This window comes from Carettochelys insculpta, chromosome 1, assembly GCF_033958435.1.
Source record: "Carettochelys insculpta isolate YL-2023 chromosome 1, ASM3395843v1, whole genome shotgun sequence".
In the NCBI taxonomy this organism is placed as follows: Eukaryota; Metazoa; Chordata; order Testudines; family Carettochelyidae; genus Carettochelys; species Carettochelys insculpta.
Window position 1 is genome coordinate 266,721,437 of NC_134137.1, and position 26,023 is coordinate 266,747,459.

Here is a 26,023-nt window from a genome sequence, read left to right on the forward strand (position 1 = left end):
TGTTCATTTTTATTGCTATAATCCCACCTCCCCAATAGTGCACATAGTTATTGGTATTTGCCATATCTGAGAGCCTAAAAAGCTCTTTATTCAACATCAGGAGAGGTATTATACCATTGATGGGAAAGATTGGAATCTCTCTTTCAATTATGTGCCCCACAGACTGTAAAATCTTAGCAATCTACAAGCCTTGATTCTTCATTGCCCAGAAATTTGTGCATCGCTTATATCATCTGATTTGCTGATTTCACACCTACTTTGAAGCCATGGTGCTGGAATAATTGTAAATGGACTTGCAGAAGGCGGAGACTGTGTATTTTGTTTGTGATTGCTATTTGAAGCCCTAGGGTGCAATTGTGCCCAAAGTTCAAGCATCTGTGTTTTATACTGGTGTAGGGCTTCTGCAAGTCAGGCCTACAGTATTTAAATGAGATGAAGTGCTGGAAAAATTAGCATACTTAGGTACAATTTTGGATATGCTTGGTTCATGAGGTAGGCCACAGTAAAGTACTATCCTATCTGAAGGTAGAATTTTATAGGCTCATGCCCAAAATACAATTAAACTTTTACTGTTTATTAATTAATTTTGGTTTCTATACAATGAGATGTACAGAGCTTGAATTTTTTTGGTCAGGATAAGCATCCCAGAAATTTTAATTTCCTTTTCGTTTTCTTTGGTGCGCTGTGTTGAATATCCATCCTCACTTCTTAAAGCTATTTATTTGAAATTAGAGTTTAAGAGATTTGTGCCAGCAAAGAAAAAGGTCCATGCAAGCACACACTTGGCAGTATTGTGTGGCAAACAATACTGAGTGACTGTTATGTATCACGAAGTTCAAACCACTTTAAATAAACATAAAATCACAAGGTATTTAAATGAATGATAGTTCAAACCGAGTGTAATTTATCTGTTTCCAAAGGAAAAGGAGAGAAGGGAGGTAAAGGATATCAGTTCTTTGATTCATTCTGAGTATATATATTTATTTTCACCTATAGAAATAATCTCCAGGAACACAGAAGCACCCACACTAGCCATCATTCTCAGTTATAGAAATAGAACAAATAAGAGGTTTGTGCAGGATGGAAAGAAAGGAAAAAAAAAAGCACTCTAGTTTTCTGACTCAACACAGGATAGTTACTAAAAACAGCCCTCCAAATAGCTGGTTCGCTACTGTACATAAGAAAGTCATTCCAGTTGCACTGAGTCATCATTGAAAGGTGCATATAGAGCGGAGAGGAGATAGATCAAGTCTACTTTGAACGGCTGAAGTTCCAATAATCTAAAAGATCAACAATGTTGTAAGGGGTTGTGCTTTGTAATTACTTCATCATTCTATTTAAAGATAAATGCATATATCACATGTAAACTGGTAATGTAATAAAGCTCTCAATCACCAAGTAACAAAAGCAACAGAGGCATACTGTATGGTGACAATCAGAAGCTACATTCCAGTGAACCAAAAAAATCTCTATTCACACAGTTCTATTCATTTGAGCTGTGTCTACACGTGCAAAAAAATCGAAATAAGTGGCCCTTCTTCGAAAGAGCGGGAGGAGCGTCCACACGTGTAAACTCGTCTTTCGAAAGAAAATCAAAAGAACAGGGCACAGACTTCGAAATCCAAACCCAGATCCCGTATCAGGAAGATCGGCCCCTTTTGAAATACTAAATCAAAAGAGTACACATGTAGAAGCTCCACAGTCCGCTTTTTTGAAAGAGGGGTCCGCCATGGTGGCAGTCAGCTGGAAAGCGGGGCCACTCCAGCTGGTAGCAGCGGGGCTCTACGGTCCCTGCGTTCGGCTGCCTCAAAGCTGCATGCACGCAGGAAACCCGTGGCAGGAAGCTGAGAGCGTGCTAGGAGCAGCCTCTGCATGTGCTCCAGCCGCACGGTCCAGCACTGCAGCGTGGTCAGCAGCCAGCCCCCCCATGAGCCTCATGGCCCCGCTTCTGAGCCCCCACAGGGCTCCCAGGGCTCCCAGAGGGAGCAAAAACAATGGGCCCCCTCCTGGATGGAGTGGGAGCTGTGGGACCTCCTCAGCCTGTGGAAGGACGAGGAGGTCCTGCACCACATGGGGGTGAAGCGGCGCAATGCAGCTGCCTTCACCCACCTGGTGCAGGGCCTCCACACCAGGGGATACCCGAAGCGTACCACAGAGCAGGTACACTCCAAGGTCAAGGAGCTGTGGCAGGGCTCTGTGTGTGCCAGGGACCAGGCCAGCCACTCCGGAGCAGCTCCAGCCACAAGCCCCTTCTTCTGGGAGCTCTGGGGCATCCTGGGGCCCCAGGACAGCTCCCCACCTCCAGCATTCCTGGACACATCCACCAAGGAGTTGCAGCCAGATGAGGAGACCGGGGACCCAGGAGGTTGAGGGGACCACAGAGTGGTTGAGTGAAGAGGGGGACCTCACCATCGTCATTCCCTCCTGCTCTTCCAGCCAGGTGACTGGGAGCTGGTCATCCCTGGACATCGCCAAGAGACCCTCCAGTATGTACAGGGAGGGGCGCACACCTGCTCCACAGGGTGGGGGTGACGCAATGGCTAGTTGCCCACACACAGGACTGGTTGTCCCGGGCCACACACAGGTTCATCCCCCACATGGGATGTGGTGCACCAGCGATGCCCAGCACCCGCCCTCAGTGGACAGCGCTGCAAGCCGCACAGGGGTGGCAGCTGGTCAGTGCCAGACAGTGCCTGGGGCCTTCACACCGCAGGCTGGGAAGGGCCACCTGCATGAGAGACCCCTGGACGCACACAGAGGCCGGGAGGCCCAGCCCTTTGGGGGGTGGGTCGGTGCCCCTTGGGGGGTCAGTGTCCTTTGTGGGGGTGGGGGCCCCATGGGGTGGGCTCAGGTGGATGGGTCACAGCCTGGTCCCCTCTGTCCGGGACACATTACTGACATGCTGTCCTCCTCACCACACAGCTGCACCATCTATGGGCCAGGAGAGCCCTGCACTGTCTCTTGTCCCCGAGAGCCCCGCCCCAGAGCCCTTGGAGGTGCCTGGATGCCACCCCAGGCAGTGCGCAATTGGGGCTGTGGCCAGAGGGCCCCCCACCGGGCCGAATAGGACCCAGATAGCCAGTGCCAAGCAGAGGTGGCTGAGCAACACCTGAGACTCGCACAAGCCAACATGGAGTGGAGGAGGGCAGCCTGGGAGAGGCTGCTGACCACCCTGGTGGACATTAGCCACATCCTCCAGGACCATACGGCCACCGTTGCCTGCCTCCTGGCCCCCCCGGCAGCTCCCCTGCTGAACCTGCCCCCCTGCTCCCACTGAGCCTGCCCCCTGCCCCCACCGAGACTGCCCCCCCCCACCCACACCAAGCCTGCCCCCCCCGCCCCCACCAGGCCTACTCGCTGGCAATATCTGCTGGTGCTACCCACACCCTCTCCTCCTTGGAGGGGGCCCCTCACCTGGGGAGGCAGGGGCTCCAGGGGCCAACGGGGCTTGCAGCCCTCCACCCCAGCCGCAGAATGAGTGCCTTGTCCCCCTCCAAGTTAGGTTAGCCTCAGCTCCCGTATATAGTTAACAACGAAAATAGTATAGATAAATGTTTCTTTTATTGTTCACCACTCCATGCTGTGTCCCTCAGGGGGATGGTGGGTGGTGGATGTGCGGGTGTGGTGCTCTTGGGGATGGGGATGGTGGGGGGTAGATGTGCTTGGGATGTGGGTGTGCATGCGGGTCAGAAGTGGCGTCAGCAAAGGTCTTCCTGAGGGCCTCCCAGATGTGGTGGCCATCCTGGTGGGCCTGGCAGATGGGGCGGTGCCTGGCTGCTCATACCTGGTGCTGGCCAGAGGGCTTCCCCCAAGGGACATAGGCATCCCCCTTTCCCTCCATGACATTGTGGAGGACGCAACAGGTGCCCACCATCTGGGGCACGTTGAGGACCCTGACCTCCAGCCACGTAAGGAGGCACCTCCACCGCACCTTTAGGCGCCTGAACACCCTCTCCACCAAGTTGCGGGCGTGGTTGAGGTGCTGATTGAACACCTCCCAGGTGGTGTTGAGGTGTCCCATGTATGGCCTCATGAGCCGTGGCTGCAGGGGGTGTGCCACATCTGCCACCATGCAGAGAGGCATGATGACATCCTCCGCCACTGGGATCTCCCTCTGGGGGATGAAGGTGCCGGCCCCCATGCGCTGGCAGAAGCTGGAGTTCCGGAAGACCTGGGCATTGTGGGTGCGGCTGGCCCAGCCCACACAGATGTTGGTGAATCGGCTGCTCATGTCCACTAGTGCCTGGAGAACCACTGAATGGTAGCCCTCTGGTTGATGTACTGGCTGGTGCTGTGCTGACGGGGTGCAGATTGGGATGTGCATGCCACCTAAAGCACCGATGCAGCTTGGAAAGTTCATGTCCTGGAAGCCGGCGACTGTGTCGTCCAGATCCCCCAGGTGGACAACCCTATGGAGCAGCATCACATTGATGGCTCTGATGACCTGCAGGTGGGAAAGGCGGACACGTGCTCTAGTGTGGGTGTGGCGGCCGTCTCCCCCTGCCTCGTCCCCATTCTGCCCCCCCATCCAGCCCCCACCCTGTCTAGCCCCCTGCCTCCCTCCCATCCAGCCCCTGCCCCCATCCAGCCCCTTGCATCAGAGGGTTCCCCTTGCCCCAGCCTCCCCACCCACCTGGCCCCACCTTACCTTCATAAGTACAGCCCCCATGGTGTCCTTGTCAACCCTGAACTGTTGTCCCACAGAGCGGTAGGAGTCCTGGGTGGCCAGCTTCCAGATGGAGATCGCGGCCTGTTTCTCCAGGGTGAGGGCTGGCTGCATGCAGGTGTCCTGGTGCCGGAGTGCATGGGCAACCCAGTGGCAGATCTCCTCGAAGGTCTGCCTCAACATGTGGAAGTTCCGCAGCCACATTTCCTCACCCCACTCCCCTAGCACCATGCACTCCCACCAGTTGGTGCAGCTGGGGTGGGTCCAGAGGTGTCAGGGCACCTGGGGGGGACACCCAGCGGTGCCCCAGGTGGGGGAGCCCTGCGGCCCCATGGGGACTGCCCAGCCACCTGATGAGCTCAGGTGCAGCTGCAGCAGTGGTGCACAGCACTGCCAGCAAGATGTCCATGATGAGGGTATCCTCCTGCAGCAGCTGTTGCTGGGCCTCCATCATGGGCACGAGTGGGCTCTTCCGGGCTGGGAAAGGCTGGGCAGCACCCGGCTCATGCGAAGGGGAGGGTGGAGGGATTGGTCTTTAAAGAGAGAGGCTGGCTGCGGCTCCAGAAGGGCTTGTTGGCCATGGGACCCCATCTGTGGTGTTTCTTGCCTCCTTTCTTTTGAAAGAGGGCTTGGAGTCATGTGGACACTCTCTTTCAAAAGACCTCGACAGCACTTTGAAAGAGCAGATCGAAGTGGTGATCCAAAAAATGGTGGCGGGTGCTCCCTTTCAACGGCCGCTATATCAACTGCCAAACTTTGATTTTCACCCTTTCGAAAGGGCACTCACATGTAGACCCAGATTTTATGATGTTGCAGATTTACATTCTGGTTTAAGTTTCTTATGTAAAACTGCAAACCAGCTATTTGAAGGACAATCACTGGCCAAAGAGCCTGAGCCAGAGCACTGTTATGGCAGCCCCACCCAAAAAGAGTAACGGGAGAGACCTGAGCAAGCCCAGGCCTGATGGTGGGCAGCTGCAAGCTTCCTGAGCAGAGGTTTGTATAAGGCAGCTGGTACTGAGAGGAAGGGGAGTGCATGAATGGTACAGAGAGAGAGGTAGGGGAGGAGCCAAGAGTGGAAGGCTCTGCTCCCCTGTAGCTGGGTTTGGCTGCACAGGCTAGCAGCCCCAGAATGTGAAAGTGGGAGAAGCTAGCTTGGGTAACTGGACGGGTTACTGTGACCAAGAATTGCAACACAGAAGGTGGCGGGATTTTTAACACTCAATAAAAGCACATGTGCCTGCCACCAAAGTGGTCTACGCCTAGTTTGTGGACAGAACAGGCTCCTCAGACCAGGAGCTAGAGAGGCCCCATTACACCCTGAATAATTGTATTTTAACCACCTTGTACATCAACCAATATATGTACTCTTTTCTGTAGTGAGTAACATTGTAATATGTTCCAGCATTACACAATAATGGAAATGTACCTCTTGACCAGGAAGCAGTATTTTGTGATCGCCTAATAACCTTACATTGGCCTTTGCAAATAGGGTCACAAATGTTAAGGGGCAAAGTTAAGGTTGGAGGGCTGATGTCAAGACTGGAGGAGAGGTATGGCAGCGAATAATGAAATACAATAAAATGGCTGGATCATTAACTGATCATTTCCAGAATTTTAAAATTCTGTTTTCATGGTATAGAACTTTGGAAATCTGATATTGTGTTTTGGAATAGGTGGACTCCAATGTGACACATTCTCAACTGAAACTCCTTTGTTGACAACAAATTTACGAGTTGCTAAAAAAGATTATGGGGCAGACAGCAGCAGGGTGGAGGAGAAAGAAACCCTGAAGAGACAGTGAGTTTGAAGAGAGGAAAGGGTAAGTGAATTTCAGGCAACCCTGGAAGGATTAATGGGTGTATGAAAGCTAATGTGGCTGGGAGGGGTCTGGGGAACAAAGACACTTGCTGTAAGTTTTCATTTCTGACCTAATTTGAGTGGCCTGATTTTGAACCTGAAAAGAAACTGAATTTTGCTATTTGAAATAATCATGGAAACATTCAGATAAAATTATTCATCTACCCCTTATCATGCATTCTTTCTCCATGATCTTCCACCCTACTGTAAAGGCAATAGCGATGTACTGTCAGTTTGTTGGAGGGGCTCTCATGGGGTGAACTAGGCCCACCATGCTGGAGGCCTCAATATCCTGCTACACCTTTACCAGGAAAAGAGCAGTAGAGGAGTTCTCCAAGCAACCTGGAATGGCTGCAGGGAAAGCAGCCAATCAGAGAGGTTGTAGGGAGCAGCCCATCAGGCCAAGCAGGGCCATATGAGAAGAGCTTCAAAGCCACAGTTAGGCTGCGTCTACACGTGCACGCTACTTCGAAGTAGCGGCACCAACTTCGAAATAGCGCCCGTCACGTCTACACGCGTCGGGCGCTATTTCGAAGTTAACTTCGACGTTAGGCGGCGAGACGTCGAAGTCGCTAACCTCATGGGCTACGTCTACACGTGCACCCAACTTCGAAATAGCTTATTTCGATGTTGCGACATCGAAATAGGCTATTTCGACGAATAACGTCTACACGTCCTCCAGGGCTGGCAACGTCGATGTTCAACTTCGACGTTGCTCAGCCCAACATCGAAATAGGCACAGCGAGGGAACGTCTACACGGCAAAGTAGCACACATCGAAATAAGGGAGCCAGGCACAGCTGCAGACAGGGTCACGGGGCGGACTCAACAGCAAGTCGCTCCCTTAAAGGGCCCCTCCCAGACACACTTTCATTAAACAGTGCAAGATACACAGAGCCAACAACTAGTTGCAGACCCTGTATATGCAGCACGGACCCCCAGCTGCAGCAGCAGCAGCCAGAAGCCCTGGGCTAAGGGCTGCTGCCCACGGTGACCACAGAGCCCCGCAAGGGCTGGAGAGAGAGTATCTCTCAACCCCCCAGCTGATGGCCGCCATGGAGGACCCCGCTATTTCGATGTTGCGGGACGCGGATCGTCTACACTGTCCCTACTTCGACGTTGAACGTCGAAGTAGGGCGCTATTCCCATCCGCTCATGGGGTTAGCGACTTCGACGTCTCGCCGCCTAACGTCGATTTCAACTTCGAAATAGCGCCCAACACGTGTAGACGTGACGGGCGCTATTTCGAAGTTACTGCCGCTACTTCGAAGTAGCGTGCACGTGTAGACGCAGCCATGAGGAGATAGGAATAGCGCCCTACTTCGACGTTCAACATCGAAGTAGGGACAGTGTAGACGATCCGCGTCCCACAACGTCGAAATTGCTGGGTCCTCCATGGCGGCCATCAGCTGGGGGGTTGAGAGATGCTCTCTCTCCAGCCCCTGCGGGGCTCTATGGTCACTGTGGGCAGCAGCCCTTAGCCCAGGGCTTCTGGCTGCTTCTGCGGCAGCTGGGGATCTATGCTGCAGGCACAGGGTCTGCAACCAGTTGTCAGCTCTGTGTATCTTGTGTTGTTTAGTGCAACTGTGTCTGGGAGGGGCCCTTTAAGGGAGCGGCTTGCTGTTGAGTCCGCCCTGTGACCCTGTCTGCAGCTGTGCCTGGCATCCCTATTTCGATGTGTGCTACTTTGGCGTGTAGACGTTCCCTCGCTGTGCCTATTTCGATGTTGGGCTGAGCAACGTCGAAGTTGAACATCGACGTTGCCAGCCCTGGAGGACGTGTAGACGTTATTCATCGAAATAGCCTATTTCGATGTCGCAACATCGAAATAAGCTATTTCGAAGTTGGGTGCACGTGTAGACGTAGCCTTAGAGATAGTCACTTTGCTGGAGCTTAAAGCCTAGAGATAGTGCTACTCGCTGGCCAAAGGGAACTGTAGCACCCTGGACAGCTCAGTGCTGGTCAAACCCCCACACCTATGTGTGGTGATGAGCTTTTATGGGACAGACCCACTTCTTCAGACCATAGCCATACCAGAACAGACTCAATATTTAAGGCACAGAGAACCAAAAATAGTAATCAAGGTTGACAAATCAGAAAAATATTACCAAGGTAAGCAAATCAGATAATCTGACTCCCCCTACCCTTCTGCCCCTCTGCTGTCTGGTTTGCTCACCTTGATAATATTTTTTCTGGTTTGTCAACCTTGATTACTATTTTTGGTTCTCTGTGTCTCAAATATTGAGACTGTTCTGGTATGGCTATGGTCTGAAGAAGTGGGTCTGTCCCACGAAAGCTCACCTAATAAATTATTTTGTTAGTCTTTAAAGTGCTATTGGACTGCTTTTTTGTTTTGATAGTATACAGACTAGCACAGCTTTCTCTCTTTTAATATTCAGCTATGGGTGGGTCACTGTCTCATGTAGTGGCACCTAGACCACTTCACAGAGAAAGAATGAGTGTCCTTTATAACCTGAGCTATGAAGCCACTGGCTTTTAGCTCAAAGTGCAGAGGTGCCTGCACTGAGCTCTAGCAGTTGCAGGTTCAAATCTGTCTATAGGCAGTTATACTACCAGGTACCCAAATAGTAGAGATGTGCTACTAGCTGGTTGATAAGCCTGAACTTAGATGCTGGAAATGGACCACAGGGAATATGTCATTTGATGGTTACCTGTTCTCTTCATTTCCTCAGGTATACCTGGCATTCACTATTTTTGGAAGACAGGATATTGGGCAAGATGGATCTTTGGTCTGACCCAGTATGGCCCTTTTTGTGGTCTTTTGTAGGTTGACAGTAAAAACACAGCTTCTGTATTTTGAAATTTTGGGATTGTGAAAGAAGCTGAAAAAGACCTTGTGTATGTGGAGGGGACTATAGCAAATGAGATACAAAACTTACTTTTGAACAGATAGTGGGATGCAAAAAGAGCAAAAGTAAGGTATTTAGAAAGATTTCTATAGGACTTTGGATAAAAATTACTTCTGGCAGCACTGACTCAATAATAAACTGAAAGAAGGGAGAACATCTAAAGCTGGAAAGCCATCCTGTCTCTCCCTTCTGTTTGGTGCTAGAAATTCAATATAGTTGCCTCCAGCACAAATTACTCAAGGACAAGGCATATCCATTGCATTCGCAGTGTAGACACAGCTTTCTGTTGCCATCTCTCTCTAAAGCATTCATGTTTAAACAAACACTAGCTTGGCTTTCTCTCTTTTATTATACTGATGATTTAAGAGTTCAGGAGCTGTATTTCATTTTTAATAGACATTTCACGGATACACAAACTTTATTGTAACTTCTTTGTACAATCTTTTTAGCTAAATTCACCCACAAATATGTTGTCTCCACTACTCTTCTGCATATAGGAAGGTGTTAATCTTGGTAATGAACTTTGGAAGCAGCACTCATAACTTTAGAGAGACAGCACTGCCTAAATATTAAATAATTTGTATGAATATTTAAAGGATTAGGATAGCACTTCATATTAAATTCACTGTTGAATTACATATACTGCAGAGACTTGCACTTCAGTTTTTATGAAGACACACAGACATAAAATAACTTTCAAGGCATTTTCCTGCTAGAGCTCTGATATTTGTTTTTGCTCCAGGATTCAATGATAGTCTCATTTCTTCTAAACACCATTTAAACTGAAACATAAAACAACCTACTGGTCTTTGGGCAGGGGTGAAAGTAACAGCTGCAACTTGCTGGAATGCTGAGGTCCTGGACAAGGTAGGGTTGCAGATCTGGGCCCCTGGAAGTGACCGGTTCAGACACAGAAGAGAGCAGAAGGGACCAGACTCCCCAGACAGTCCTTCATGGCCACTCATACTGGCCCACTTTCATTTCTGTCTTTGCGGCAGATGTGCTGCCTGAAACGAATACAGACAAGAAGAGTTTCACCTGCTATACACAAAAGCATCACTTATCAATATTTAAGCAAGCTGATGAGCAATGGATAAGGCAACGATTATGCCACAGGAGTTACAGAACCCGTAATTTTCATTGACCCCCATGATATTTTCTGCCCCACAGCTGGACCTCCCACCCAGCATGCCCCCACCCCCCCACAGCTACCAGCCTTCTCACAGGTGAGGGACCCCACTGCCAACCAGTCATGCAGGCCATTGAGTGGGCATTGGAGCTGCAGCTGCCCGTTCACAGCAGGAAGCAGTGGGGACACTGCAACTGGACAGCCACTGTGGGTATCAGTGCACACTGCAGCTGCTCAGTTGTGGTGGTTGGTGCGGGGGGGACCCTGCAGCTGCCTATTGAGTCGGGGAGGAGTGGGCTGAGATCCCAGTGGCCATGGTCATAGGATCATAGGGTTGGAAGAGACCTCAGGAGGTCACTAAGTCCAACCCCCCCCACCCCCGCTCAAAGCAGGTCCAACCCCAACTAAATCACTCCAGCCAGGGCTTTGGCAAGCTAGGACTTAAAAATCTCTAGGGATGGAGATTCTACCTCCTTGCTGGCTGACCTATTCCAGTGCTTCACCACCCTCCAAGTGAAATAGATTTTCCTAATATCCAACCTAGACCTTCCCCACTGCAACTTGAGACCACCCTCTTTGTAACCACATTTCAGGTAGTTGAAAGCTGCTAGCAAAACCCACCTCACTCTTCTCTTCTGTGGACTAAATAAGCCTAAATCCCTCAGCCTCTCCTCATAAGTCATATGCTCCAGCCCCCTAATAATGTTTTTGCCCACTAATATTTTAGTTGCTCTTATTTATGGTGGGAAGGGATACCCCACTGTAGGCTTGCCCCCACTGGTGGCGGGATCCTGGAGCTCACACTCACTGCAGAAGACAGAGCTGCTCAGCTGCTGCATGGGGAAACCCAAGAGCTCCTGCTCACTGAAACAGCAGGGGACCCTGGAGACCCAGCAGCAGTGAATGCTGAACCTACCATCCCATATTTTCAGGGATATTTTAGTGGAAGTAATGGACTAGTTAGGGGCTCCCATATATTTTTGTTTGTTGCCCATGATCTGTTCATTACTTTTCCTAAAAAATATCCATGACAAAAGCACAGCTTTAAAAATGTGTAACAGGTGTATTTTGGAGCAATTCATCTGGAAATAGAAATTCCTACTAAACCAAGGACACTTCCCTGTTCCCCTTTTGTTTTCAAATATGCAGTACTTCCCATGTAAGAGTACTCATTTGAAAACAGCATTGCTAAATGACAAAGGAGACAGAAGAAGTTTCACAAGCAAGTAACAGATGACAAAAGGAGTGATTAGTGTTACTTTTAAATGCAACATATTAGAATTAGAGATTCCTCAGTGTTTAAATACCAGGGTGATAGGTACCTCAGGAAAAAGTAGAGATTATATGAGAGTAAATCAAAAACTTGGTTCTGTAACCCCATAATTGCATTCATTCATCTGAACCCTATAATTTCTTTCACTCATCAAGATTCTCCATATCTGATGAAGTCGGTCTGTCCCATGAAAGCTCAACACCTAATAAATTATATTGGTAGTCTTTAAAATGCCACAGGACTGCTTTTTTGTCCCATACTTTAGATCTTGGAGCTGAACTTTGAGATTCTAGTCATTCTCTTCACAAAACCTGAACACAATGACCCACATAAGGCCATTCAATATTAATACAATATCCCTGTCCAAGGGCTACATCTTAGACATAAAAGTTGACCACTGGTACATAATTTTAGCTATGCCAATTGCATAGCTAAAATCGATTTATTGTTAGTTGACTTCCATGTCTGTCCACACAGAGGAAGGTTGATGGGAGCATTTCTCTCATCACCCTTCCTTGTTCCTCACCTCTTGCAAGGAGTATGAGGGTCGATAACCTCTGGGAGCATCTTTTCATGCATGCATAAAATGAAACCCCAGAAGACCGACCATCAGCAGGTCAGTCTTCCACTGTAGTGTGGCTCTAGCCCAAGTTTGGAAGGAGAAGGATATCACAGTACAGCAAAATCCTGCAGGCTGGCCATAAGATGCTGCAATCCATCAAGGGTCTGATTCCCTAGTGAGTTTTACCAGTGGAACACCACTGAAGTCAATATAGTTATAGTAGTTTAAACACAGCATTACAGACTGGAGATTCTGGTACAAAGAGGGCAGAATTATAAAAAGGCTGCCCAGGCGATAGCATTACCCAGTACAATTCTTTCACAATTTGTTTGCATCCCCCCGTCACCTGTTAGATAACAATAACAAACCTTCCCTTCTCTCCAGGAATGTAGAAGGAAGAACAAGAGTGTTGGAGGACAGTTTGACACAATGGGATTACCAAAAGCACTCCACCAGAGCTTACAAATACTCGGAATGAGCTCCATATCTCTAAAATAGCAAGGTGTATTCTAAGGTCAGTGCAGTCCTGGTGTGGGAGAAAGGAGATATAGCTAGCTCTTAGCTAAGACTTGATGGTAAATATTTAATAGGAGTCACTATGGACTCAATCTAGTGGAATAATTCTGCCTCTACCAACTCCTTTCACCAACAAGAAAAATGCACAAACTAATGCCAATTCAAATTTCCTGGGATTCAAGGAATATATTTTCCCTTAGGAACAGGCAGATTCCTTATACATCCAGTCTAGTTTAGTTAGCAATGACTCTACTTATAGATAAAATTGGGGTAAGCTATACTGCCTTGACATGGCATAGTTTGCAACATTGGTTTGATCCCAGAAGAGTTTTTTCCAGACTTACATGAATTGCTCCTCTTTGTTTTCCTTTCAACATGTGTGATTATGAAGCACAAATTGTAGCTCTCAGGAGGGAGGAAAAGCCAAAGAATGTTAATGTTTTCAGCAGAACTGTTTTTATAAGCCTTGAGGTAATGAAGAGATTTTAAATGTATAGTAGGTGTGCGCTTTTATATTCACACCTACCATGTTTGCTAAAGTATAGCATAGTGACAAAGAAGTGTGTACTGTAACTGAGAACAGAACCTGCCCAAAAGCTTTTTCACCCTGATGTTGTGTTTCCTTTTTCAGATTAGAAGGAATAGCCCTGAGGCTGGGGTTGGAAAGTGATTCATTTAGAAGAGGTACAAACGGCACAAAATTCCAGGGAAATTTGATTATTTTTTTCCAGAGCTCATGGCTGAAATTCTTCCTTTGTGCAATGATCTTTGAAAATTCTTGGGATGTATCCTAGATGCAGAGATGTCTTCCCTTTGCTCTGACTCTTTCCTAAAAAACATTCCAATTGAGTCTATAATTCACATATTTATCATGACATTGTCCTTCTGATAGAAAGACAGTCCAGAGAAGACTGCCCAGTGACTTTACTCACCTATACCAGTGCAGTTTATGAGCCAGCTGGAACTACCCCCAATACAAGAAGAGCTGGACCAACAGGCTGCAAGGCCAGACTCACGAGGATAGGTGCTATATTTTCCTGTGGAGTCCTAGATGGATTTTAAAATTATTTCTCCCTATGAAGCCACTGGGGAGACAAGGTATGTCTGTCGCTGGCTGACCTTTCCTGGGTGAATCCCTTTGTAACCAGCCTCTCCTGTCAGCAGGAGGTTGGATTGGGGCAGGAAGATAGTACCCTTCCTTTTAGTTTTTCAGTCTGTGATTTTAAACTTATTACATCCTTTTGTCTTTTTCCCATTGCATCTGGTCCCTATTACCAATAAAGAAACACATTTCCTTTTAGCGTACGTGCCACATGAATGATTATTTTCAACACTGGAAAGATGCACCAGATACAATATTCATTTTGTAGAAATGAATTGCAGAGAAAAGCAGGATCTGGAGGCATTTGGTGATTAAAGTCACAGCCTGCTGTATGTAGGAAACCTTGTCTAGCTGGGCTTTCTTTCCCCCTGTCTAGACATGATGTCATACACGTGAGATAGCAGGTAGAAGCGGATGGGGTCAGTGATTTGGCATCTGGAGTATCTATCCACTGTCGCTTTCAATCACAGGTGTTGCTGCAATTCAGTGATAAGAGAAAGTAAAAACAGTCCCTGTATTTTGGTTACTGCAAATTTGAAGAGAAGATCTTCAGTTACTTTACTTCTGGTGACAGATCTGCTGTTGTACTATGAAGTGTTCATGCAAATTCAATCACACTACACCAAGGGCAGACTTATAAATACTTTATAAAGGGTTAATAAATGATTAATAGATGTTTAATAAACAGTTATTCAATTGTTATAATGACCAAATACTCAACCATTTTCTTCTAAACATCGATTTCATCATATACCCACAACTAGTACAAATACATTTGTTGATAAGTATTTACAGATAGACAAAGTAAGGAAAATGGTGTTTGAGAACTTATTAGTTTGATTTAAAGATATTTAGTTTGTATATTTTGATGAGCGATGCTGACCATTTGTGTTTTAATGGTTGTAATGCTTTAGCTGGTTTTGAATTTGAACTGCCACTGTCACTAAGGCTACGTCTACACGTGCACCCAACTTCGAAATAGCTTATTTCGATGTTGCGACATCGAAATAGGCTATTTCGATGAATAACGTCTACACGTCCTCCAGGGCTGGCAACGTCGATGTTCAACTTCGACGTTGCTCAGCCCAACATCGAAATAGGCACAGCGAGGGAACGTCTACACGCCAAAGTAGCACACATCGAAATAAGGGAGCCAGGCACAGCTGCAGACAGGGTCACGGGGCGGACTCAACAGCAAGCCGCTCCCTTAAAGGGCCCCTCCCAGACACACTTTCATTAAACAGTGCAAGATACACAGAGCCAACAACTAGTTGCAGACCCTGTATATGCAGCACGGACCCCCAGCTGCAGCAGCAGCAGCCAGAAGCCCTGGGCTAAGGGCTGCTGCCCACGGTGACCACAGAGCCCCGCAAGGGCTGGAGAGAGAGTATCTCTCAACCCCCCAGCTGATGGCCGCCATGGAGGACCCCGCTATTTCGATGTTGCGGGACGCGGATCGTCTACACGTCCCTACTTCGATGTTGAACGTCGAAGTAGGGCGCTATTCCCATCCGCTCATGGGGTTAGCGACTTCGACGTCTCGCCGCCTAACGTCGATTTCAACTTCGAAATAGCGCCCAACACGTGTAGACGTGACGGGCGCTATTTCGAAGTTACTGCCGCTACTTCGAAGTAGCGTGCACGTGTAGACGCAGCCTAAGTGGTTTGACCACTCTATTTGCTGACCAGCCTCCATAATTTCCTGAAGCTGCACACATTTAAATTAATAAAATGGGGGGCATGTTAAACCCCATAATTTGGCACACTTATGGAAATTTAAGTTGGAAAAAGCTTTATATTGATTTTTTTACAATTGATAGATATTAAATGCTGCCAAGCCTAACCATATATGATATGCTACCTCTATTCTGCAACAGGTTTACAACTATTCATCATTTTATTAATCCTTTAAAAGGATCTCTGAACCTGCCTTTCATAAGAAATGTGACTAGAAATCCTTCTCTAGATGAAAACTCATTCCACTGTTGAACTCCACTGAAGAATCTAAGCAAATTTTTATTGATATTTCACGCATGCTCAGTTCTTAGAAAATGAGAAGAAGAACAAATGAGGACTAATCTTCATTTGACATGGAAAAGCATTAGCAAGTGATTGCGAGAGAGAGAAAACTTGCCCAACATCTGTCTCTTGCAAGCCTGGCTTTAGCATTCTTGATTTCACAAGCTCCATTTTTTTTCGGGTGAAGAAAAATGTCCAAACATTCTGTAAACACAAAGAATAAATCTTCTTATGGATATTCTTACAAAACAAAGATGAAATTGAAAGAGGTATTGTCAACCCTCATAACACTGGCACTTTCTAGACGGCCTCTGACAAACGCTCTGAATGACAGTGTAGATGGCTCTTCTAACCCCAAAAGAGAGATTCATAAGATATTCTAATATCAAATGTTGTCAGTGATTTTACCGTAACTGTCATTTTCCCCAAAGGAATGAATTTAAAGAACCACTTCTTTTGAACTCTCTGTCAAATACTTGGTAAATTGTTGTGACAGCTCTCAGGGAGCTCAGGACTGTGCTTAACCTTCAGCATGATGAAGACTTGTTTGTGGTTAACTGAGAGTCAGCTCCCTGACACCAACTGCTTGTTAGCCACCCAAACAATTTCTTCTTGGCTATGCCACCCTTTGCTTTGCCTTACAGGCTAACAGTAGGTGCATGCCAGCCCCCATTGAAAGGCTCCACTTGAGCATCGGGCCCCTCTGCCACAGAACACACAGAAATACCAGGGAGGTTTGCTCTTCTCAAGAGAACCAAGTGCACACCAGCTTGAATGTTTTGACTCAAGAGGAACACCTTGGATCATACCACAGCACTCAGCTACAATAATAGACAAAACAAGATCACTGGCAAAAGTTCATCCAAAAGTTGGATTTAAACACAATGGAACAGGCCATCCTTCTGCCTAAAGAAGTTCCTCTCCCCCGGTATCCTTTGCAGCATTTCAGCCAGGGACTATTGTAATTCCATGTAATCTGGCTGTCCTATTATTTCCTGAGTGCAAGATAAAGACGTGTCTTCCTTGCCTAACCTCTTACATTCTCCCAAGTTTATTGTTTGCACCCAGAGTCAGGATAAAGTCCCCATGTTTATTTTCTCATGTGCTGACTTCTTACAGATTTCCCGTCTCTCTCACTGACTTTGTATATAAGGGGTGCTTACCTTATATTACCTTACAGTGCTTAATTTAGAAGCAGGCAGAGAAGAGAAGAGACATCCTTTACCTGTCAGAATCTTGGTTGTCAACTCTGTGTGGACCCACATGCTAGGAGTATATTTTCAGTATGCATACATCCTCTGTACATAAATAAAAGCAGGGGTCACAGTGGTTATTCATATTTTTTGTGAAATATAAGATGTCTTTTGATATTTTGGGTGAATCAGAATGTATGTACCACGATCAGAGAATATCCCATTATCTCCCCAAGAGCAGGAGGGGAGAGGTCATGCTCTGGAAACCACAAATAACTGTAGGATCCATAGGTACACAAGGTGACATGGATTATGGATTGTAGAGCCAAGTGACAATTCCTTCCCAAGTTTCTTCTCCACCCCTCCACCATCTGCACAGCTCCTTGCCTGGCTGTTGGGTTGCAGTCTAAACTTCTTTCTATCATTCTTGTTTCAGGATATCCTCCATAGCCTCCCTTTGTGAAGAAAATCTCAGGTGCTTTCTGCAATAGCAGCAACGGTGGCCGGAGCTCCAGGCCCCACTGAAACTCTGTGGTAGTTCTGTGCCACGGCTTTGCGCGTGGCTGTGAGCGAGCATGGGTGGGGGGAGGGATGACTGCCCTAAGCCCCACCCTTTCCAGGCACCCCTCCACCTTGTCTCTGGGCCTGAAGTGGCTGTTGGCCCTGCTGACCAGGATCACAAGATTCTTGTAACCCCCTTGCTAGCTGGCATTGAGTGGGTTTATGGATCACAGTTACCTAAATCAAACTTCAGTTATTTTTTCAAGATGCCCACGGATCTCACTGACACTGATATGAAACCTTCTGTGTCCTCAAGGAAAAGATAAGTTGGTGTCAAAAATGGAGATAATTGAAAATGGACTGACATTTGCCAGTCAAACTAGACTCAAGCAGAACTACACATTTTAAATGTTAAACTTCCAGCAGGGAAGTCAGTGTTAAAGGGATTTTATTTTTAGTCAGTTTTAGAAGTCCTTAACTACTATTCAACTGCTAGTTATGGAGATCCTTGTGCTTTAAATCTCAAACTGCATTATATATATGCAGGTACAGAAATTAGATTACAGTGACTTATCTAAAGGATGTGTGAAATGCCCCAGAAATTCTTCTGAGTGCCAGGGTTCTGGCTGTGAAAAAAGAAAATGCTGGTTTTGGTAATTTAGAAAATATATTCTGGTTAGTGCTCTGGCCTTAATGAGACGGCTTTTTTCTCATAAAAAGATTCTGTGAGATGCCTCATGGAAACAGCTTAGGCCTGACCATGTCATCCTAGAAGAAAATAGCTCATTTCATCTCATGGAATAGCTCACTATCTCCTATGAGTGGGAGGGGAGAGGGAACATGCTGGAAGCCACAAATAACTGTAGGATCCATAGGCACACAAGGTGACATGGATTATGGACTGCAGTGCCCAGTGACAAACCTGTCACAAGTTTCTTCTCCATTCCGCCCCCACCTGCATGGCTTCTTGCCTGGCTGTTGGGTTGCAGCCTAAACTTGGCTCTCTCATTCCTGTTTCAGGATATCCTCCATAGTCTCCCTTTGTGAAGAAAATCTCTGGTGCTGTCTGGAAATCTCAATTATGGTACAAAGTACAGAGAGGAAGGGCCTATATTCTGCAACAATTAAAGGACTCATGAACATAAATTTTGGGTCTTATTCAATTCTTCCCCTTCCTGGAATTGGCCTCCAATTCAGCTTCCTAAATTTCTGGTAGGACTATACCTAAAAACAGTTCAACATAAATCTTAGTTCCTTATCACCCTCTTGATATATTTACTCCCAGGGGTCCTCGCCTCACAATGTTTTCCTGTGCTTGTCTTTAGTCTCAGAACTATGCTTATACCCTTTTATCTTTCTGCCATGGTGTTAATGAGCTCCACTTGGTATAACTGGATTTAGTGGTATAACTTTACATCTGCATGCAGGGCCATATAGTCTGACTGCGATATTATACCAGGCGGGAGCCCACATATGCCATGCATCAAGCAGGTAGAAATGTCTTTCAAGATGATGAGATGAGGTAAAAACATTCTTAGTCATTGCTTAAATATGGAATCAGTACCTGACTCTATGAATAAGAATAAATGTGAAATCAAGGGATGCTAAATGATGCTTTCCTTTTGTTTCAAGGAACAACTTACCTTGGCATACCATACCAGATATAGATTCAGTGTAGAGTTTAAACCCATTGGTTATTCCAGGCTCTCAGATGCATACTTCCATGACCAAACTGTGAATCATGGGTAAATACTGTGCACAATAGAGGGTTTTGACACATCCTCTACTTCAATCCATACATGATTTAACATCCATATCTTAAGCCGCCATAATTTCCTTCAGTGAACAATGCAGTGGACATCAATTTGAGAGAATAGAAAACAGTGAAGACATGATGTTTCTTCTGGCAAAGATGGTGGAGTGGGAGCTCAGTCCCTTTTAGAAGTGGCAGGCAGTGACTAATCAATCAAAGTCCTGTCAAGGCTGTTTCCCACTCCAGCACTTTGAGTGCAGAAGGTGGGGATGCTCAAGAAACTTTAAAACACCTTGCCACTGAGGGCTTGTACTAAAAACTCCTGAAGGCTACAGGTCCTCAGTCTTGGACTGGTATCACTGCCACCACCCAAATGCAAAACGCCTCTGAGAACCCAGTAGGGCATACTTGGGCATTCCTTCGTATGGGGGACCCTCAAGATCCTTTAACCCTCCTTCTTTAGGAAAATTGAAACCCAGCTGCTGAAATCAGCTGAAAATGAAATTTTAGTTTTTCTTAGGAGAATGGCTGTGCAGTCTTAGGCAACTGCACACAAAACCTCCTGCCTTCCAGGACACAATAATCAAATCAAGTTCTTAAAAGTTTTTTTTTTTTTAAATTTAAAACTAAAAGAAAACACATTTGATGAAACATTGCTTGGTTGCTAGGTGTTACAGAGCAATTGAGAAAAGGATTAAAAACACAGAGCATTGCTTCTCTGATTTTCAGCTTGGAAAGTTATAATGTAAGAGGGCAGCTAAATGCGCTCAGCAAAGAGAAGTCCACCAAACTCCAAAATAAAGAAAATAGCCTGATCACCCCTGACTAAACTTTACTTGTTCTGCTAACATATCTGTAGTTTCAAGACTTAGCCCTTCCTTGGGCATGGATGTGACTGGATTCTCCATACCTGGTTCCCTGGCTCCTTACAGGTCTTTCCAGAAGCTCAGCTCTGGCCATACAACTTCAGCAGGAGGCTGCTGCTTCCGATTCAAAAGCCCATACTTTGTTTCCATTGGCTGCCCTGGCTTCCTGCTAACTCACTACCTACTTCCGTAAGCAATTATGGGACTCACTAGGGCTCACTGTCTGTGGCTTTAACCCTTACAGGCAAGGAATTTAGGGTTAAGTACTTTAGCTATCTGAATGGCTAGTATGTCAGAAAATTGTCTTATCCCCTTCCATTCACCACAGGTCCTAACCCCTCTGTTTTGATGGAGGCTTGCCTTAAGTACCATTCCTCTTAGCAACATTGAAGGAACAATAGAACACCTAGGCTACGTCTACACGTGCACGCTACATCGAAATAGCTTATTTCGATGTAGCGACATCGAAATAGTCTATTTCGATGAATAACGTCTACACATCCTCCAGGGCTGGCAACGTCGACGTTCAACTTCGACGTTGGGCAGCACCACATCGAAATAGGCGCTGTGAGGGAACGTCTACATGCCAAAGTAGCACGCATCAAAATAAGGGTGCCAGGCACAGCTGCCGACAGGGTCACAGGGCGGACTCAACAGCAAGCTGCTCCCTTAAAGGGCCCCTCCCAGACACAGTTGCACTATACAACACAAGATCCACAGAGCCGACAACTGGTTGCAGACCCTGTGCATGCAGCATGGATCCCCAGCTGCAGCAGCAGCAGCCAGAAGCCCTGGGCTAAGAGCTGCTGCACACGGTGACCATAGATCCCCGCAGGGGCTGGAGAGAGACCGTCTCTCAACCCCTCAGCTGATGGCCGCCATGGCGGACCCCACTATTTCGATGTTGCGGGACGTGGATCGTCTACATGTGCCGTACTTTGACGCTGAATGTCGAAGTAGGGCGCTATTCCCATCCCCTCATGGGGTTAGCGGCTTCGACGTCTTGCCGCCTAATGTCGATTTCAACTTCGAAATAGCGCTCGCCACGTGTAGCCGTGACGGGCACTATTTCGAAGTTAGTGCCGCTACTTTGAAGTAGCGTGCACGTGTAGACACGGCTCTAATGACCTTTTCACATCCATCTGATACATTTTTTTCAAAAGTAAACTAATTAAATCAGATTTAAAGAATAACTTCACATTCTTAAAAGCCTAGCTCCTAAAGAGAGAGCAGTTTATTTATATACAAATGTGATCAGATGTTTCTTTGAATATGTTCTGTAAATGACTGCCATGCTAATTAAAAATCTGCGTTGTTAGGCCATACAATAAAAGTAAGCCATCCTATATACTGCCCAGGGATCAGTAATCTGTTGGAGGCACAGTGCCCATATTTGACCTTTGACCTCTTGGTATGGTCTGAGTGCCGGTGATATTTTTTAAAGTCACTAATAGTCCAATTTACAACAGTTTCATTAATAAATAGATGAAGATGCAGAGCTTTACTGCTTAGGTGGTGGTTGGCAGCGTTAGCTGGATTTTGTTAATCCGCAGGTGGCATGGCTTTGAGCAAGCTCCTGGCTGCATGTGGGGAGAAGGGACGAGGCTGGGCTCCTGCCTTGCATGCCAAAGAAAATTGTCTCACATGCCCAGAGTGGCACTCATGCCAAGGGTTGTTGACCCCTGAGCCAGCCCATGCTAGCAGATTTATAATAAAAGTTCCAAGACCTAAAGATCAGCTTCAGCGTATTGGCTCCCCAGTCATGACCTGAGATTTGTTCATTCCACCCACCTAGCCATCAAAGCACTTTCATGGAATAATGGTGTTCTGAATTTCAAACAAAAATACTGTGACTATGCAGGTGCTGCTGGCTGTAACCAACAAACTACAGACATTTGTGTGAATCACTGCAAATCAAGCTGTTTTCTTCATTTATCTCCATGCCCGCCAGGTGTTTGAAATGGAAGCTGTGACTGGATTCTGAGTAAGTAGCCTTTCAGAATGGTCTCATGATTCTACATTGTTCTAATAAAACATTGTGTGATGGGTAGATGGTACTATGGACAGATAATGGGATACAATGCGTCTTCCCATCATATCCTGCTGAGGCAAAGAAGCCCCCAGTGGAACCCAGGTCAGTATGGACTCATTGTTCTTACTGGAAATGGAGTGAGAAGGCCAGGATTTAGACTTGGTTTTGCAAATCTTTATCAGTCTGGTTTTGGGTGTGTGAAAACAAATCCCAGGAGTGATTCTGCTTAGTGTTCTATTTTATTCAAACCACCAAAATTCAAGGGAGTGGGAGGAGATCATGTTGCTGTGTTGATTCATCGCTGATTATAGCTGTATAACACAATATGCAAAATGAACTGGGAGGGGGTTTCCACTATAATTGCTGGGGAACATGTTCACATCACATAGCACTAATAAAAACTGACTGACAGCACTCTCAGAAAAGAAGATTGCATGGTGTATCTTTAAGGTGTTCCTAATTTGCCTGTAGTTGAGAATCACTGGTGAGTCATTGTGGTTAATTTATACTTCAATAACCTCTTGCTTTACAAAACCAGTTGTCCTTATTTCACATAGGGAATAGTAACAGAGAGGGAGCCATGCTAGTTTACATACTATCAAAACAAAAAAGTAGTCAAGTAGCACTTTAAAGACTAACAAAATAATTTATTAGGTGAGCTTTCGTGGGACAGACCCACTTCTTCAGACCATAGCCATACCAGAACAAACTCAATATTTAAGGCACAGAGAACCAAAAACAGCAATCAAGATGGAAAATCAGAAAAAAAATTATCAAGGTGAGCAAATCAGAGAGTAGAGGGGCACAAGAGGGGTGGGGGGAGTCAAGAATTAGATTAAACCAAGTATGCAAATGAGCCCCTATAGTGACTCAGAAAATTCCCATCCTGATTCAAACCATGTGTTAATGTGTTGAATTTGAATATAAAAGAGAGTTCAGCAGTCTCTCTTTTTAGAGTGTTGTGAAAATTCTTCTTCAGTAACATGCAAACTCTTAAGTCATTAACAGAATGGCCCACTCCATTAAAATGCTGGCTGACAGGTTTGTGGATTAGGAGTGTTTTTATGTCTGTTTTGTGCCCCTTAACTCTTTGTCTAAGGGAGCTTGAAGTCTGTCCAATATACAAAGCATTTGAGCATTGTTGGCACATAATGGCATATATGATGTTAGTTGAGGAACATGAGAATGTGCCTTTGATTCTGTGAATAACCTGGTTAGGTCCAGTGATGGTATGTCCAGAAAAGATATGTGGATAAAGCTGGCAGCGGGCTTTGTTGCAAGAAAGAGTTCCAGGACTGGTGTTCCTGAGGTATAGACTGTGGTTGTTGGAGAGAATCCTCATAAGGTTGGGAGGTTGCCTGTTGGACAGAACAGGCCTGTCACCTAGGGCCTTCTGGAGTGTGGCATCCTGATTGAGGATAGGTTGTAGGTCTTTAATAATTTGTTGCAGTGGTTTGAGTTGGGGGCTGTAAGTGATGACCAGTGGCTTTCTCTTCTTGGCTTTTTTGGGCTTATCTTGGAGTAGCTGGTCTCTGGGTATTTGTCTGGCCCTGTCGATTTGTTTTTTATTTCTCCTGGTGGGTAATTCAGGTTTATGAATATTTGGTAAAGATCTTGTAGTTTTTGCTCTTTGTAGGATCGGAGCAAATGTGATTGTACCTCAGGGCTTGACTGTAAACAATGGATCTAGTTATGTGGGCAGGATGGAAGTCAGAAGGGTGTAGGTAAGTATAGCGATCAGTGGGTTTCTGGTAGAGCGTGGTACCAATCAGGCCATCCTTGATTTGTACTGTAGTGTCCAGGAAATGTATCTCTTGCATGGAGTAATCGAGGCATAAATTGATGGTGGGGTACAGATTGTTAAAGTCTCTGTGGAATTCTTCTAGAGTCTCTATACCATGGGTCCAAATCATAGGGAGTATGCTGAGCAGCACAAAATTTTGGGACTGGTTACGATGGTATAACTCATTGTACATTAAGGACTAGGACTGTACCAGCTCTCAGTCAGCCGACTGACCAATTTTTTTACTGTTTTTGACTATTTATTTCCAGCCCAATTTAAACCTTTGGGAATTTTCTAATAAATAAATAAATAAATAAATGCCAAACAAGCAAAACCTTCCACTTTAAAAAAAAGTAAAGATTTCATCTTGCAACTGGGTTACCAATTAATCCAGCTAATCCCCCTAGAATGGTATCACACTGTCTTCACAAAAATTCCATAGCTTTGAAAAATCCAGAGTCTACATATTCAGGACATGTACAGTTAAAGATTTCCAGACATTTTGAAACTGATACATAATCCATCACTCTATTTACAGCACTGTGGAACTGGCTATGTTCCGTAACTGTTCATTCCCTGTTATGCTGTTTTCCCTGAAAGGTGTAGAATTTTATTCAAGAAATGTAATATTTTTGGAAGAAAGGCATTAGCTGGAATGCACTGAAACACACTTCCAACCTTTAACTCTCTTTTGGTGTGAATTTTTTGGTATTCAATTATTAAAGGAATATCAAGAGGTGCTCATTCTTCAGCTCTCTCAGCCATTTCTCACCATTACCAAAAATAACTTGGATTAAAGGAGTCAGGGAATAGCAACAGTAAATATTCACATCTCTTAAATATTCGGAAGCAGATCCTCATCCAGCACAAACTGCCATAGCTCTACTGACAACTTACACCATTTGAGAATCTGCCAATTTATGGTAATTTTGCTCCCTTGTACATTTCTGTGTAATTTCATTCTTGTGTGCATATTCTCGTAAACCCTAATTTGCTCACCTAGTTTAAAAGTAATTGTTCCTTTACCTCATCTGATTAGACAGATTGTCTAAATGGCAGAAGGGTTAAGTGGTTATATGAAGTGAAATTTCTTGTCTCTTTGATAATAAGAGCACTGGAATACCGAGTAGCTGAATTCTGAACTTCCTGCTAAACAGACCTCTATCAGCTGTGTCTTAACTTCTAGACAGTAGAATTTTTAGCCATCTACTTCATTGTGTATGTAGCCCTTCTGCCGGAAGGAATCAGCAGCAACCAAGGCAGGATTCAATGGCTACGTCTACACGTGAAGCCTACATCGAAATAGGCGCAGCGAGGGAACGTCTACATGCCAAAGTAGCACACATCGAAATAGGGATGCCAGGCACAGCTGCAGACAGGGTCACAGGGTGGACTAGCGCTTCCGGGGCAACAGCTAGCCACTCCCTTAAAGGGCCCCTCCCAGACACACTCAGCCTGCACAGCACGCGGTCTGAGGAGCCATAGGCACACAGACCCCGGGCGACGCAGTCATGGACCCCCAGCAGCAGCAGCAGTAGCAGCAGCAGCAGCAGCAGCAGCAGCAGCCAGAGGTCCACCCAGCCCTCCCGGCAGGAGCAGGGCTTGCCCTGATCCATGCCATGTGGGAGGCAGCTGAGCACCTCCTTGCTACACTGGAGGAGGAGCTGCCCCCAGGGCAGCAGGGCTCAACCCCCAACCCTGCAGCACCCCCCCCCCCACCTCACATGCCAGTGGCTGTGGAGCTACCCCACCAGCACCGACTGGTGGGAGCGGCTGGTGCTTGGGGAGTGGGACGACGACTGCTGGCTCAGGAACTTCAGGATGAGCCGGCAGACATTTATGGAGCTGTGCCAGTGGCTCACCCCTGCCCTCAGGCACCAGGACACCGCCATGCGGCGT